Source organism: Elephas maximus, chromosome 12 (genome assembly GCF_024166365.1).
Source record: "Elephas maximus indicus isolate mEleMax1 chromosome 12, mEleMax1 primary haplotype, whole genome shotgun sequence".
NCBI lineage: Eukaryota > Metazoa > Chordata > Mammalia > Proboscidea > Elephantidae > Elephas > Elephas maximus.
The window spans coordinates 96,467,456-96,480,981 of NC_064830.1; the positions used below are offsets into that span (position 1 = coordinate 96,467,456).

At 53.1% G+C, this 13,526-nt stretch overlaps 1 protein-coding gene across 4 annotated transcripts in view; it reads right to left on the reverse strand.

Annotated features, from left to right (window-relative positions):
* MAD1L1 (mitotic arrest deficient 1 like 1) overlaps window positions 1–13,526 on the reverse strand; it is a 448,177-nt gene that overhangs the window by 346,968 nt on the left and 87,683 nt on the right. The window lies entirely within an intron of this gene.

Genomic DNA, 13,526 nt, shown 5'->3' on the forward strand with positions numbered 1-13,526 from the left:
TCTCAGTCAGCTCTGGAGGAAGGTTGTTGTGATGTGTCACTCTTCTCTTGGTCTGGGAGCATCTCAGTGCAGGAACCTCAGATCCAAAGGACATGCTCTCCTCCTAGTGCTGCTTTCTTGGTGGTATGAGATCCCCGTGTCCCTCTGCTCGCTTCTTTTATATCTCAAAAGAGATTGGTTTAAGACACTATCTAATCTTAGAGACTTCATCAATACAACTGCCACTAATCCATCTCACTACATCATAGTGATACGATTTACAACACATAGGGAAATCACAACATGATAAAATGGTAGACAATCGTACAAGGAAATCATGAACTAGCCAAGTCAAAAGATATTTTGGGGGGGGCACAATTCAATCCATGACAGTAAGGCATTCCCTATTCCCTAGCAGAAGCATCACAGAGTAGCAGGCACACATTACTCTTCTGAACCTCAAACGAGATGCAAGGATCTCACACAACTCTATGTACCTCCCTCTCGTTTCCTTTTGCAACCTGCTCAGGTCATCTCTTGCCCTACCCAGCACTGGGGCCACAGTGACAGCTGGTCAACACCATCTCGTCCCCAGGTGGAGGAAGGGCTGGTATGTGGTGACACCCAGGTCTCCTGGCCACCCTCTAGAGGCACAGCCCCCCATGCCACTGCAGACAGGCTGGACAGTGGCCTGAAGTAGGCACGACCTCCAGTACAGCTCTCTGGGGCAATGAGTTCCTTTATGTGGCCTCTTGCCTTGCGGAAGGGAGCATGTCCTTTGGGACATGGAAACCCCTCCCAGGCCTGGTAAAAAAGGCTAAAACTGAGAAAGCTGCCAGCTAAGATCTAGGCTGGCAGAGAAGCAAAGCCAGGTGGAAGCAGTGTGGTCCCAAAGCTGCTATACTGGTTGCAAGCTGGGCCAGTTAGTGGTGGAGAGGCCGGATGGCAGAGAACAGCTGAGAGAGCTACCATGGTCAGAAGCTGTCCTGCACTAAAGAAGGGAGGGATGTGCTCTCCACTTTGGGGAACCTTCCAGATCTCACCTGTGTGCTTCCTGACCCTGATCCCAAGTTGTTCCTGTTACTTCCAAGTTGATTCTGACCCTGAGTTGTAGCCTGTTACTTCCCTAATAAACCACATAACTATAAGTGCAGCCTGAGTTCTATATGGCCGTTACAATGAATTATTGAACCCAACTGAGAAGTAGAGCGTGCTGTAGGGGGAGTGGCTGGTGTCAGAAATACTGGAGAAGTGGGAAGGTGGAGATATACCTGACCTCTGCCTCACAGGAACCAGCATTGTGCTGATCCTGGTTCTCACACCTCAGGAACTTAGACAATTCATAACACTACATTATAAGCCCCCTTAGGGTAGGGCTCTCCACACTGACCTCAGACCCCTGCCTCCCATCAAGGGGCCTCCGCATTCACCGGATGGTCAGCACAATGTGGGCAGCATGGGGGACACCCCTCATTTCCATGAATCGACAATGATGATGGCAAGGGTGACCCCCTGCAGAAGGCACCACCCAACGGGACCCCAGGGACAGAGGCACTAAGCCGCATGACCAAGGTCACACAGCTAACAAGACGCAGGGCTGTTGCCTGCCCTGCACTGTGGCCCCTAAGACACATGGCTGCCTGAGGCATTCAAGCATGACTGAGGGGGGTCACTACAGCTCCATTTCAATTTTAGGTTTGAAAGCCACCATTGTGGAGGGAGAGAGAATGTAGGAAAGCTGAACACAGGTTCCGAAATGGAAGAAAAAGGGAATGGGGACACAGTGGCCCAGAGTGCGGCCTCCTCTCTCTCACACGAACATCTAATAATTCAGCCCGCTTCTATCTCGGCCTCAGCTGGCCTCTCCAGCCCTGCTTGGCTGTCGGTGCTTCAGCCGACATGAGGCACAACTGTTCCCCACAGGCACAGCCAAATTCTGGAGCCCTCTATGCCTCATGAAGTGGGCAGCCACTGTGCCAAGTGGCCAGGGAGAGAATTACTTGACCCTGAAGAGCTCTGAGGAAAAAAAAAAGATTTTACTGACAAAATTGAGGGAAAAACACATGAAGAGGTGGCAGTTCAGAGTGTGAACGTATTTCCGGCTGGTTAAGACAACTCCAGTCAGGGGCAAGAATACAAACGAGGACCTGCCCAGGCCACCGCCAGTACTAAAGCCCCTGAAACACATGGTCCCACCTCCTTTTGCTGAAAGCAATCTGGTTCCCAGCAACCAAGTCAGAGATTGAAATGACATTTATTTAGCACCTACTTTTTTTTTTTTTTTTTTACACATACAAGGTAAAGGAGGCCTGGTGGCACAATGGTTAAGTGCTTGACTGCTAACCAAACGGTTGGTATTTCAAACCCAACCCGAGGTGCCATGGAAGAAAGGCCTGGCAATCTGCTTCTGTAAAGATGACAGCCAAGAAAATCGTATAGGGCAGTTCTACTCTGTCACATGGAGTCACTATGAGTTGAAATCCATTCAAAAGCAGTAGGTTTGGATTTTTTTGGTTTACATACAAGGCAGAATCCCTGGGTGGTGCAAATGGCTAAAGTACTGTGCTGCTAACTGATAGGTTGGAGGTTCAAGTTTCCCCAGGGATGCCTTGGAAGAAAGGCCTGGTGATCTACTTCTGAAAAATAAGCCATGAAAACCCTGTGGAACACAATTCTACCCTGATACACATGGGGTTGCCATCAGTCAGAGTTGACTCAACAGCAGCTGGTTGGTTACATACAAGGTTCAAAGAAACCCTACATGGATGAGATTAAACATTTGTTACAGTTGAGGAAATTAAGGTCAGCCATAGAAGCAAATCAGTCCCTCAGTCAGTAGCAGCCGGGTCAGCAGGACCGCAGAGCCCACTCCTTGATAACAGCAACCCCCATTAAAGAGCACTTTGCCCTTAGCCAGAAGGATCTGACTCCCCTCAGCCATAGCTGTGGCACTGGGACATCTCTAGCCTGGCCCCACCATTGGTCCCTGAAGTACCTACGCCAGGGTGAGGAAACCCCCTGGCAACAGACCAGAGCCCAAGACTGTGAGACGACAGCAGCAGAGCCAAACCCAGGGACAGCAGCCAGGACATGCCCCATCTGACAGGGGTGGGGGTCTTGGCGCAGTGCCAGGCCCAGCCAGCGCAGTGGTGCACACACAGAGACATCGAGGACCTGAGGGGAGGAGGAGGAGGAAGAGGGAGGAAGGCGCAGTACACCTGGGAACAGCTTAGACCCACCCCGACACCAGAAGCTGCAGCTGGACTTCGGTGAAGCGCAGCCACTTCCACAGTGAGGAGTCTCGTCTACCTTCTATTTCTCCTCCTGAAGAAGGGCAAGGGGGCAACAGCAGCCCCAACCCACAGAGGAGCGCCAGGTCTGGCCGGCAGACTGCCCACCGCAGCCCCAGCCAGCTGACGCGCCGAACCCAGGGTGGCCCAGGGGAGGGTCCTCAGCCACTGGAACCCACTGACTTCTGGAACAATCCTGCCACAGCAACAACTGTAGAACCTACTGCTCAGAAACTCATTTCGTTTGGGGATGAAGGATGTTTCCAGAGCTTGAATAGAAGGGGGAGTCTCACATTTCATGCTATTCTACTTCCCCTAACAATGAAAACTTATTAAAAAGCCCATGAATATGTAAATACCATCTTAAACACGGAAATGCAAAACGTGTGAGAAAACTGGCTGGGTGTGAAATATTAATGCGGCTCATCTCGAGGGAGAGGCAGCACAGGCGGTGGGAGTGGCAGGCGCGGCCCGGCCGCATCTCCCATCTCAACCATGGCTGGCATGGGCCTGTTTGGGACGAGGGCCTGGAGCAGCGTCCTGCATGCAGCACCCTGACTGCAGCCGCATCCCGTGTCTGTGGAGGGCCCAGGCTCCAGCCATTCCTACTCTTCCTGCCCAGCTTCTTGGCCCATGCAGCCCCAGCCTACACAAGCATCAGTGCCATGGCTGTGCTATCACCCTGCCGGGAAGAGTGCTGGGAAGGGCAGCCAGGCGAGATTCCAGGTCCTCCTAAGCTCAGCTAAGACAGGAGGGATAGCGTGAGAATGGGAAAGTGCCAGGAGGGATGCCATCACCTTGAGGGGCCTAGCAGGCCACCTCAGAGACACATCAGAGGGGAAGGACTCGCCTCTGAGCCCAGGCTGGGCCAGGCTGGGCTCCCTCCCACATGCCCACAGGGAGGCTCAGGGCCCTCAGGACTAGGGGAGCTGAGAGCCCTGCTGGCGGCTGGCAGGGCTGCAGGGCCTCACATATACCTGCGCAGAGAGAGCACTTTGGGGTGTGGCCACCAGAGGGGCCCTGAGGGCACAAGGCTAACGGACTCCCCCTGGAAAGCCCCCATCTGCTCCAATCTTTCTGCCACTGTCCCAGGTGGTCACAGCACGTCAGGGACCTCATACATAGTACTGACAGAGGACAGAGTGACCACGCCACCTCCATGCAACAGACCACAGACAGAGACCTCTGGGGCAGTGACAATCTTGCTGCTCAGAGCGTGACATCCTGGAGCAGCAGTGACAGCGTCAGGGCCCCCAGACCCACCAACGCGGAATACACACCTAAAGATCAGAAGGCAGTTCTTTACACTCAGGAAGCTGGGTGGCTCGGCTGAGGGGCTACTCAAAGGTTATGCAGCAGATTCACAACCGAGAAACTTCCCAACGGACAGAAACCACACTCAAATGTTACCTTTTGGGAAATTAAAAATACCCAGGTACTGAATGTAAGGTCCCTGGGTGGTGCAAACCGTTTGCACTCAACTGATAACCTAAAGGTTGGTGGTTTGAACCCACTCAGCAGTACCATGGAAGAAAGGTCTGGCAATCTGTTCCTGTAAAGATTACAGCCTAGAAAACCCCACGGAGCAGTTCTACCCCGTCACATGGGGTCGCTAGGAGTCAGAACTACTTGACAGCCCCCAATAATAACCAAACACAGCAGTGGACTTCCACATACACTTCCAATTCCATCCTTAAACACACCTGTGAGGGAGGTACACTCACAGAGTATACCAAATGCTCAGAGTACAGTCAGGGTCAGGGCCTCAGTCTAAATGACTGACCCCATATACCTTGGCCAGGCCCCACCCTAGGGTGCATGCTAAGTGCCTGAACCTCCATCGCAACACCAATACTGGCTCCTAGGCTTGGCTGGCACAGCAGGGCACCAGCAGTATGTGCAGATGACAGGGACCAGCCGGTCTCCTCTGTCCAGGACTGGACCCACTCTCGTGAGGGTGGGGCCTGTGTCAGGGAAAGAAGTCAGACTGTTGCATCCGAGGAAGAAAACCAGCTCTGGCAGTTTCGGGCAAAGGCAGCGAGGCACATTGCTGTCCAGGGCCCAGCCTCACCCAGCGGGGTCAATGCCCCTGTCCCTGGGGTCCCTTAACACAGGGCAGGAAACAACAGTGGACTGAGAACGGCTGTTCAGGAAAGTAGGAAAACAAAAACTTCCAGGAGAGCACCCCTGAAAAAGATCTCCACTCACCTCAAGGACCTCCCCTGTGTTTTCCTACCCTCCCCTCCTTCTCTTTCCCTTTCTCTCTCCTTCATTTTTCCTCTCTCTCATTCTCTGTTTCCCTCTCGCCCTCTCTCATTCTCTGTCTCCCCATCTTTCCCTCTCTCTCTCTAACTGGCCATGGAATTTATGGGCCTGGCAACAGTACTCCGACTGAGGAGGCCACAGGAGGTGGTTCTGGAAGGATGGAGCAAGGAGACGGCTCCAAAGGCTGAGGCACCATCTCATGTCCAATCTGGGCACTGCAGCAGGAACCAGCACCTTCTGGGCCCCGCCCCACACTGCCTGGTGGCCAGCAGAGGGGCTGTGGGATCTCTCCTGCCACGAGTCCTGGACAGGAAGAGGCAGCACACAGCACAACTGAAACCAAATGAGGGCTGGAGTTCTGGCACTGGGTGCAGCGACGACACCAGCACCGTGTCTGGGCAGCAGGGGTAAGCGACAGCTCCAACCACTAGGCTAGCGTGATCCCTTGAGCACCTGACCCCTCGGGTAAAGCTCGTCCAGAAAGGCTTGGCCCAAGTGTGGCCTCGGGTAGTACCCTGTGGGCCCTGTCTCAGCCCCTTCACTCCTCCCCGTGAGGAAGGGGACAAGCGGGCTCACTGCTGACCCTGTTGACCTGTGGGGGCCCTGGATGCAGGTGCAGTGAGCCTGGGTGGCCCTCACTGCCCTCCCAGAGGGCGGTGTGCTAGGCCTGTTGTCCAGAGGGGAGACCTCGGGGCATCACTTAGGCCATTTTTTGCTGTGTGTTTTTGCAAAATCTTGGCCATGTACTGCAAGGTCTAGCTCAGAAGCCACTTTTTTACTTCGTAGCCAGAAAATGAACATCCTCCCTCCACTGAGCAAACGTCTCGGTATACGTGTGTGTATATGATTTGTGTATGTAGTATGAGGTGTATGTACGCGTGTATGTATGTTATGCATGTGTGTGCTATGTATGTGTGTGTTTGTGTGCACGTGTGTACGTATATATGCAAGTGTGTATACGTGTCTATATATGTACATATACATATACGGTATGTGTGTGCACTTATGTGTGTGTATGACGTGTGTATATACGTGTGAATGTGTGTCTGTCTGTCTGTCTACACACACACACACACATCTATCTGAATTCCTTCCTGGGACACTCACCACTTCTATGTGTATGTGGATGCACGTGTGTATATGTGTACATGTGTGCATGTCCAGGCATGTGTTTACCTGTGTGTCTGTGTCAGTATACACACACGTATCTATCGGAATTCCTCCCTGAGGACGGTCACCGCATCTTGGCCTCCTACACCGCATGGTCCCAGCCCACCGCAGACTCCCCGTGGAGATTTAGTGTATGAGCTAAGATGCTCTGCGCATGCCGTCGCGCTCAGACGGAGGCTGTGTATAAACTGGGGCAGGGCCCTGAGCTGCTCCATCGTAGCGTGGTCACGCACCTGGAACAAAGGCAGCCTCCCAGGTGTTGTCTGAGGGGAAATAGACAGCTCATCACCTAGGTGTAAAGCAAACACAGAAGTCTACTCTCTACTCTCTGGTGGGACACTGCACGGATGGTTTCAAACCACGAACCTGCTGCAGCCTGAAACCCAGTAGGTGATGCACGGCTGAGGACAGATGGAGCTAGAACAGGCAGTGGCCAGGCCAACAGAGGGGCCAACCATCCACCTCGACTGCACCGCCCCAGCCAATCAGGAAAGCAAACCCTCAGAGGAAGGGAGGAAAGATGAAGAGATGAGTACCCTGGAACGTCCACGCACAATGGTGCCATTTAAGGGCTCCCAGCCTGCCCCACAACCAAGCAGCTGGACGGAGGGAACCAGAAGCCTGAGAGTCATCGCACTGGCCTGCACTCCAGAGCAGGCAGAGAACCTGGGGGTGGGAAGTCACTCATTCATCAGCAAATATCTACGGCACCTACTTCAAGCCTGTGCCCCATGGAGTTCACATTTTAATTGGGAGAAACATAATAAACAGATTAAATAAACAAGCCAATGTGTCAGGTGGTGATAACAGCTGTGAAGGGCATGTACGCAGCTTAGGAGGAAAGGTATACCAGACAGGAGATGACTGTTTTTGTAGGCGGGGAAGAAAGGCCTCTCTAATAAAGTAGCATCTGAGCAGAGGCTTGAGGAAAGAGAGGGGACGCGTCATACAGAATGTTCTGGAACAGAAAAGAAGCCTCTCGCCGTGCAGGTGAGCAGAAGAGTGGCAGGTGTGAGGTGAGAGGTACAGGGTGGGGTGGGGGGCTGGAGCGGCAGGCCCTGTGGGCATCCTTAGCACCACAGCCTTTCTTGGGGAGAGGTGGAAAGCCCAGAGTCTGATGTGAGTTCTAAGAGGCTATCTCACTGCTGCGCAATCTCACACTGAGCGCAAGGCAGGCGGTGAGGCGACGAAGGCGGGTGCAGGGAGACCAGCCAGAGGGCAGTCTGACGGTCCAGGCGAGGATGAAGGTGATGGTGGCAGGGGTGGTAAGCAGTGGTCAGACCCTGGATGCATTCTGAAGGCTGAGCCAGGACCACTTTCTGAATGTCTGGGTATGGGGTGTGACCAGGAACTTCGAGGAAGGCCCCAGGTTTACAGCCTGTGTGACCAGAAAGAGGGTACTCTCATTTACCTCTGGCATCTCACTCAGTCACCTATTCATGCACTCGTTCATTCAATATTTACCGAATGTCCACTACGCACCATGAACCACGCTGCTGCCAGGACTACGTCCCACACTAATGGAGACAAGTTAAACCAATGCACACACGATGAAGATAACTTGATTACACGATACACATTCTAGTGGAAATCTAATACAGGGGGGTCAGCGAGGGCTGCCAGGGGCTGAAGGAGGCACGGGGCCTCATGGAGGAGGTTCTGGGAGACCCGCGCGGAGGCTGGCTGGGCATGGGCATTCATACCTGGGGGAGGCTGGCATGGCCCCTCAAAGCCAGAGACAAAGGGCCTAGAGAGTCCATGGGGCAGGAGCACAAGGAACCTGGAGGCCCTAAGGAAAACGGACGCCATGAGGAGGGTTCAGGCAGGTACAGCACCATCTGATACGTAGTCTCAGAGGACACAGCAGGCTGGGGGACAGGTGCGAGAGGGAAAACGGTGACCCCAACGCTCACCCTCCAGGAGAAAGCGGTCACAGCATGCCCACCCATGGGGGAGTTGGGGGACAAATCCAGCTGGAAAGATGGGGTGGCAGGGAGGGAGGTGGTCAAGAATGTGCTCAAGACAGCCCACTGCAGAGCTAAACTGTGGACACTGGTCTGTGTGATATGGAAGCCAATGACCTCAGGTTGATACTCAAACATTAAATTAAATTAGAAACCCAGCTCCTCAGTCACGCTGGCCACACTGCAAGTGCTCAGGAGCCACACAAGCCAGTGGTCGCTGCACTGGGCAGCATGGACACAGAGCCCACCCACCACCATCACAGGATCCCACAGAGGGCACTGGTCACAGCCGAGGCCAGGCTCCTCGCATCCGCACAGAAGCAGCAAGTAGGGGCCAGGTACGTCAGAGTTTGCACATTTTGCAAGAAGCCAGGACACAGTCAGTGGTACAGAAATATCACTGTGCCCACTCACAGGTGGACAAGCTGAGGTGCAAGCCAGTGGGGCTTTCCGGAGCTTCTGCGCCAGTGCCTGGGACGTATGGGAGCACACCACACACGTGAGGACCTGACAGGCCCCGGCACCATTTCATCCCTGCATCCCAGAAGGAGGACAAACACGCTCTTGGGGTGCTCCATCCTTAGCCCTAAGCAGGACCCCCAAACTAAGCCTCCAGGGGATCGATGAGCAGAGACACTGCCAGCAGGCATGGAGGGGGCTCGGCTAGAAGAAGTGCCCTCCCCGTCTGGCGCCACCACAGCCAGAGGCAGGGCTCAAGGCTAACGGTTCGAGATGGCTCCAGGAAGCCTGCACCACGGAGGACGCACTGCTGAGAAACGCATGACGCAGCCATCAGATACTGCCTGCCAGCTCCCGTTTAGGTAACGGACACCAGAGCTGAGGGGACAGGGTAGGCCTCAGTCTACTCCGGGAAAGTCCCGGCCTACCCTGAGGTGGAGACTGGTGGGCTGTGTCCAGGTCCAGGAAGGAAGAGCATGGTCACCACACGCTCTGGCGACTCAAACCTCAGATAGGAAGCTGACAGCATGCCACAAGGTGGGCTGGGAAACAACCAGACCCGAGAATTCTGTGGGAAGCGGCATCATGGATGGCTCTGCTCTCCTGCTCCAGGGAAGTCAAGGGTGTCCGTGGAGGCCGCAGGGTCTCCCCCCGACAGCATAGGAGTCATCGTGGTGAGAACCGAGGCAGAATAGGCTCAGACTGGAGGTGAACGCCACAGTATAGGCCCCCCACACAAAGACTCTCCTGGGATGGCAGTGGTAGTTCCATGACAGAATTCTCACCTTCCATGCTGGAGACCTGGGTTCAATTCCTGGCCAGTGCATATCATAAGCAGCTACCACTTGTCTGTCAGTGGAGGCTTGAGTGTTGCCAGGATGCTGAGCAGGTTTCAGTGGAGCTTCTGGACTAAGATGGACTAGGAAGAAAAGCCTGGCAATCTACTTCCAAAAATCAGCCAGTGAAGGCCCTATGGATCACAACGGTCCAATCCACAACTGATTGTGGGCATGGTGCAGGACCAGGCCGCATTTTGTTCCACTGTGCATGAGGTTGCCCTGAGTCAGGCCGAGCCCACAGTAGCTAACAACAACCATGTGCCAAGGACCACACCACCAACTGAGAGTATGGCCTTAAGCACAAGAACCTTCTCTGCCCCTTTGGAGCCTGGGGAAAACTCACCACTGCCTAGCCCTCGACTCTCCCAGAAGGCACACTTCCTTGCCACCTCAGAAAACAATGAAGATGGTGCCAACGATGATAATTCTAAGAAGCAGTCCACAGCTTGCTCACTGTGCGCCAGGCACCAGCCCGCATGCTCTACAAAGAAGATTCATTTAACTCTCACAACACCCTGAGAGTCACAGCATCACCACTGTGACAGGCAGAGAAAGGCTAATAAACTGTCCAAGGACAGTGAGCTACGCAGGGTGGAGGGAGACTCAAATGTAGGCAGCTGGCTTCAGAGCCAGGGCAGCTTCTCAGGCCCCTACCTGTGGTGTTCCAGGCCCAGCGTGAAACGTGTTCAGATGCACAGAAGGCAGGTCCCTGGTCATCATGAATCTTCCGTGCCTGTCACTGGCCTTGTTGGTCTCTGGATGTTCACAAGTGCCATAACTCATGCAGACACAGCATGACAGAGGAGGTGAGCCCTGATTACATTCCAAGATGGTTGGGAGGATGGCCTAAACACTTTGGACAGGCAGCAGGAAGGCAGCCACGTTAAGAATTATGACTTATTATGCAGAGCCTCACTTACCCTTGGAGGCAACAGAGAAGCTACAGGCCAGGGGTGCCAGGAAAGCACCCACCACGAGGACAGCTGCCCTGAGGAACGATGTGGGCATGCCCTTCTCTAAACAAGAACCGACCCCTCTGTGATGGTTAAGCTTGTGTGTCAGCTTGGCTGGGCCATGATTCTCAGTGTTTGTATGTGGTCACTCCCATGATGGGATCTACTGTGAGTGGCCAATCAGCTGAGAGGGATTCTCCTTGGGGGGTGTGGCCTGCATCCAAATACAAGCTAATATTCTGGCTTTTTGCTTGCTCTGGATCCTGCAGCTGCCTCCTGTTTGTCTGACCTGGTTCTTGGGACTTGAGCTATCAACTTATCTGCTGATCTTGGGATTAGCTGATCTTCACAGCCTGTGAGAGGAGCCCTCCAACCTGCCAATCTTGGGTTCGCCAGCCCCTGCAGCTACATGAATCAGGTGAAGCCTTGCAGTCTTGCCTTACAATCTTAGGATTCATTGATATGCACAGCCTGTGAGCAAGAGCACTGCCTTCTGACCTGCCGATCTTGGGTTCACCAACTCTTGTGGCTACATGAATCCAGAGAAGCTCTATCCTGAACCAGGGACTTGGGACGTTCAGCCTCTACAATCGTATGTGCTGGTTCTTTGACATAAATCTCTGTATATATTTATACACTTTACTGGTTTTCCTTCTCTAGAGAACCCAGCCTAAGACACCCACCAAACAGTGCCTGGGGCCCGACACCTATGGACGGAGCAGCAGCGTGCAGGGTGGGTCTGACCCCTCCAGAGCACCAGGAGGACCAGCAGGCACTCTGAGCTGGCCGTGACCCCGGAAGCATCCAGGTCTGCGACCCTCGGTGACTTTGGACAGGTGAAAGCCCTGAGACATGGCGCAGTTCAGTGCAGGGGGCTCTGTTTCCCTCTATGTGGTTCATAGGAAGCCTGGGTGAGAATCTCGCCCAGCCGCCAGCTTTCACTCAGAAACCAGGGGGAGAAGGGCTTCCAAGTGTTCCTGAAGTAAGCTGGAATGCAGTCGTGGTAATTTTGGAGAAAGGCTGATGAAAAGCTAAAGTAAGGCAGCAACAGTAAGAAACAGAGAAGGAGACAGGCACATGGGAGGGATACGGGGGAAACAAAGTCCACGGGACCTACTGACTCACTGCATGTGAGATTTCAAAAAGGAGTCGTGGGGTCTGTGACAGCTTCCTGTTGTCGTTCAGTGCCTTCACGTCAACTCTAACTCACAGTGACTTTATGTACGACAGAAGACAACGTTGCCCGGTCCTGTACCAGCTTCATAATCATTGGTACATTTGAGTCTATTAGGCAGCCGCATTGTCAATCCATCTCATCGAGGGTTTCCCTCATTTTCGCTGACCCTCTACCTTGCCAAATATGACGCTCTTTTCTAGCGACTGGTCTTTCCTGATGACGTGTCCAAAGTAAGCAAGACAAAATCTCGCCATCCCCGCTTCTAAGAAGGCTTCCAGTTGTATTTCTGCTAAGACTGAACTGTTCGTTCTGCTGGCAGTTCATAGCTTCCTAAGGCATTGGATGAATAGCGGTGAATTCATCAAGAAAGAGACTACAGAAAGTACTACCTTTTACATATCAAATTAACAAACAAAAATTATATAATATCCAGCTGTGTACGCGTGAGGAGTCCCTGGGCAGTAGTATGTACGGTTAACGCACTAGGCTACTAACCAAAAACTTAGAGGTTCAAATCCACCCAGAGGCACCTTGGAAGAAAGGCCTGGTAATCTACTTCTGAAAAACCCACCATTGGAAACTACTCTGACACACATGGGGTCGCCACGAGTCGGAGTCAACTCAATGGCAACTGGTTTTGACTTTTTTTTAATCTATGCCTGAAGACTGGCACCGTCTCTCTGCTCCTTGAAGCATTTTAATAAATTGGTTGATATACATTTGTGTAGGACCATTGGGTCTTTTAAAGGCCAAATTCCTGAAAATATGCATACCTTTGACCCAGCAATTCAGGAGCTCATCCTAAGGAAACAGAGTTCAGAGGTCTTGCTACAAAAAGTTTATTACTGCGTTGTTAATAATAGCAAAGTATTAGAAAAAAGACGCAAATACCCAGGCACTGGGCTAACAGTTTAGGGTAGCCACACAATGGTGTGTTACGAAGCTACTAAAATGACATGAACAAACATTTACTAGCAGAGACGGATGTACATGATAAATTATTAGGTTCAAACATTAGATAAGGACATATGAGGTTAACAGGACTAATGTTTGGTGACTCTTTCTCCAGCCTGTGGGGGTATCTGTGGCCTGGTCTGCACAGCTGGACTTGGTTTTGTGGGTGCTGAGTGCTCTGAAGGTCCTTGTGCATGTGGAGGGCTGCATCCTGGGAGTAGTGCTCTGGGGGGAGACACATGACAGCTACGTGCAGGGTCGGGGAGGCAGGGACAGACCCCTGGAGGCCAGGGCTGCTGTCGGCAGACATAGAGGGAGACTGAATCAGCGCTAGACGGGAGGGCTGGGGCTGTGCTGGGAAGGACCACCAGCTGCAGTGGCCCAGGCAGAGGTGTGAGTGGACAGTGGTCTCCTCCCCATGGGAGTGCTATGTCAACAAGGACTCAGAGCTTGTCTGTGATGCAAGGCCTGCCCGT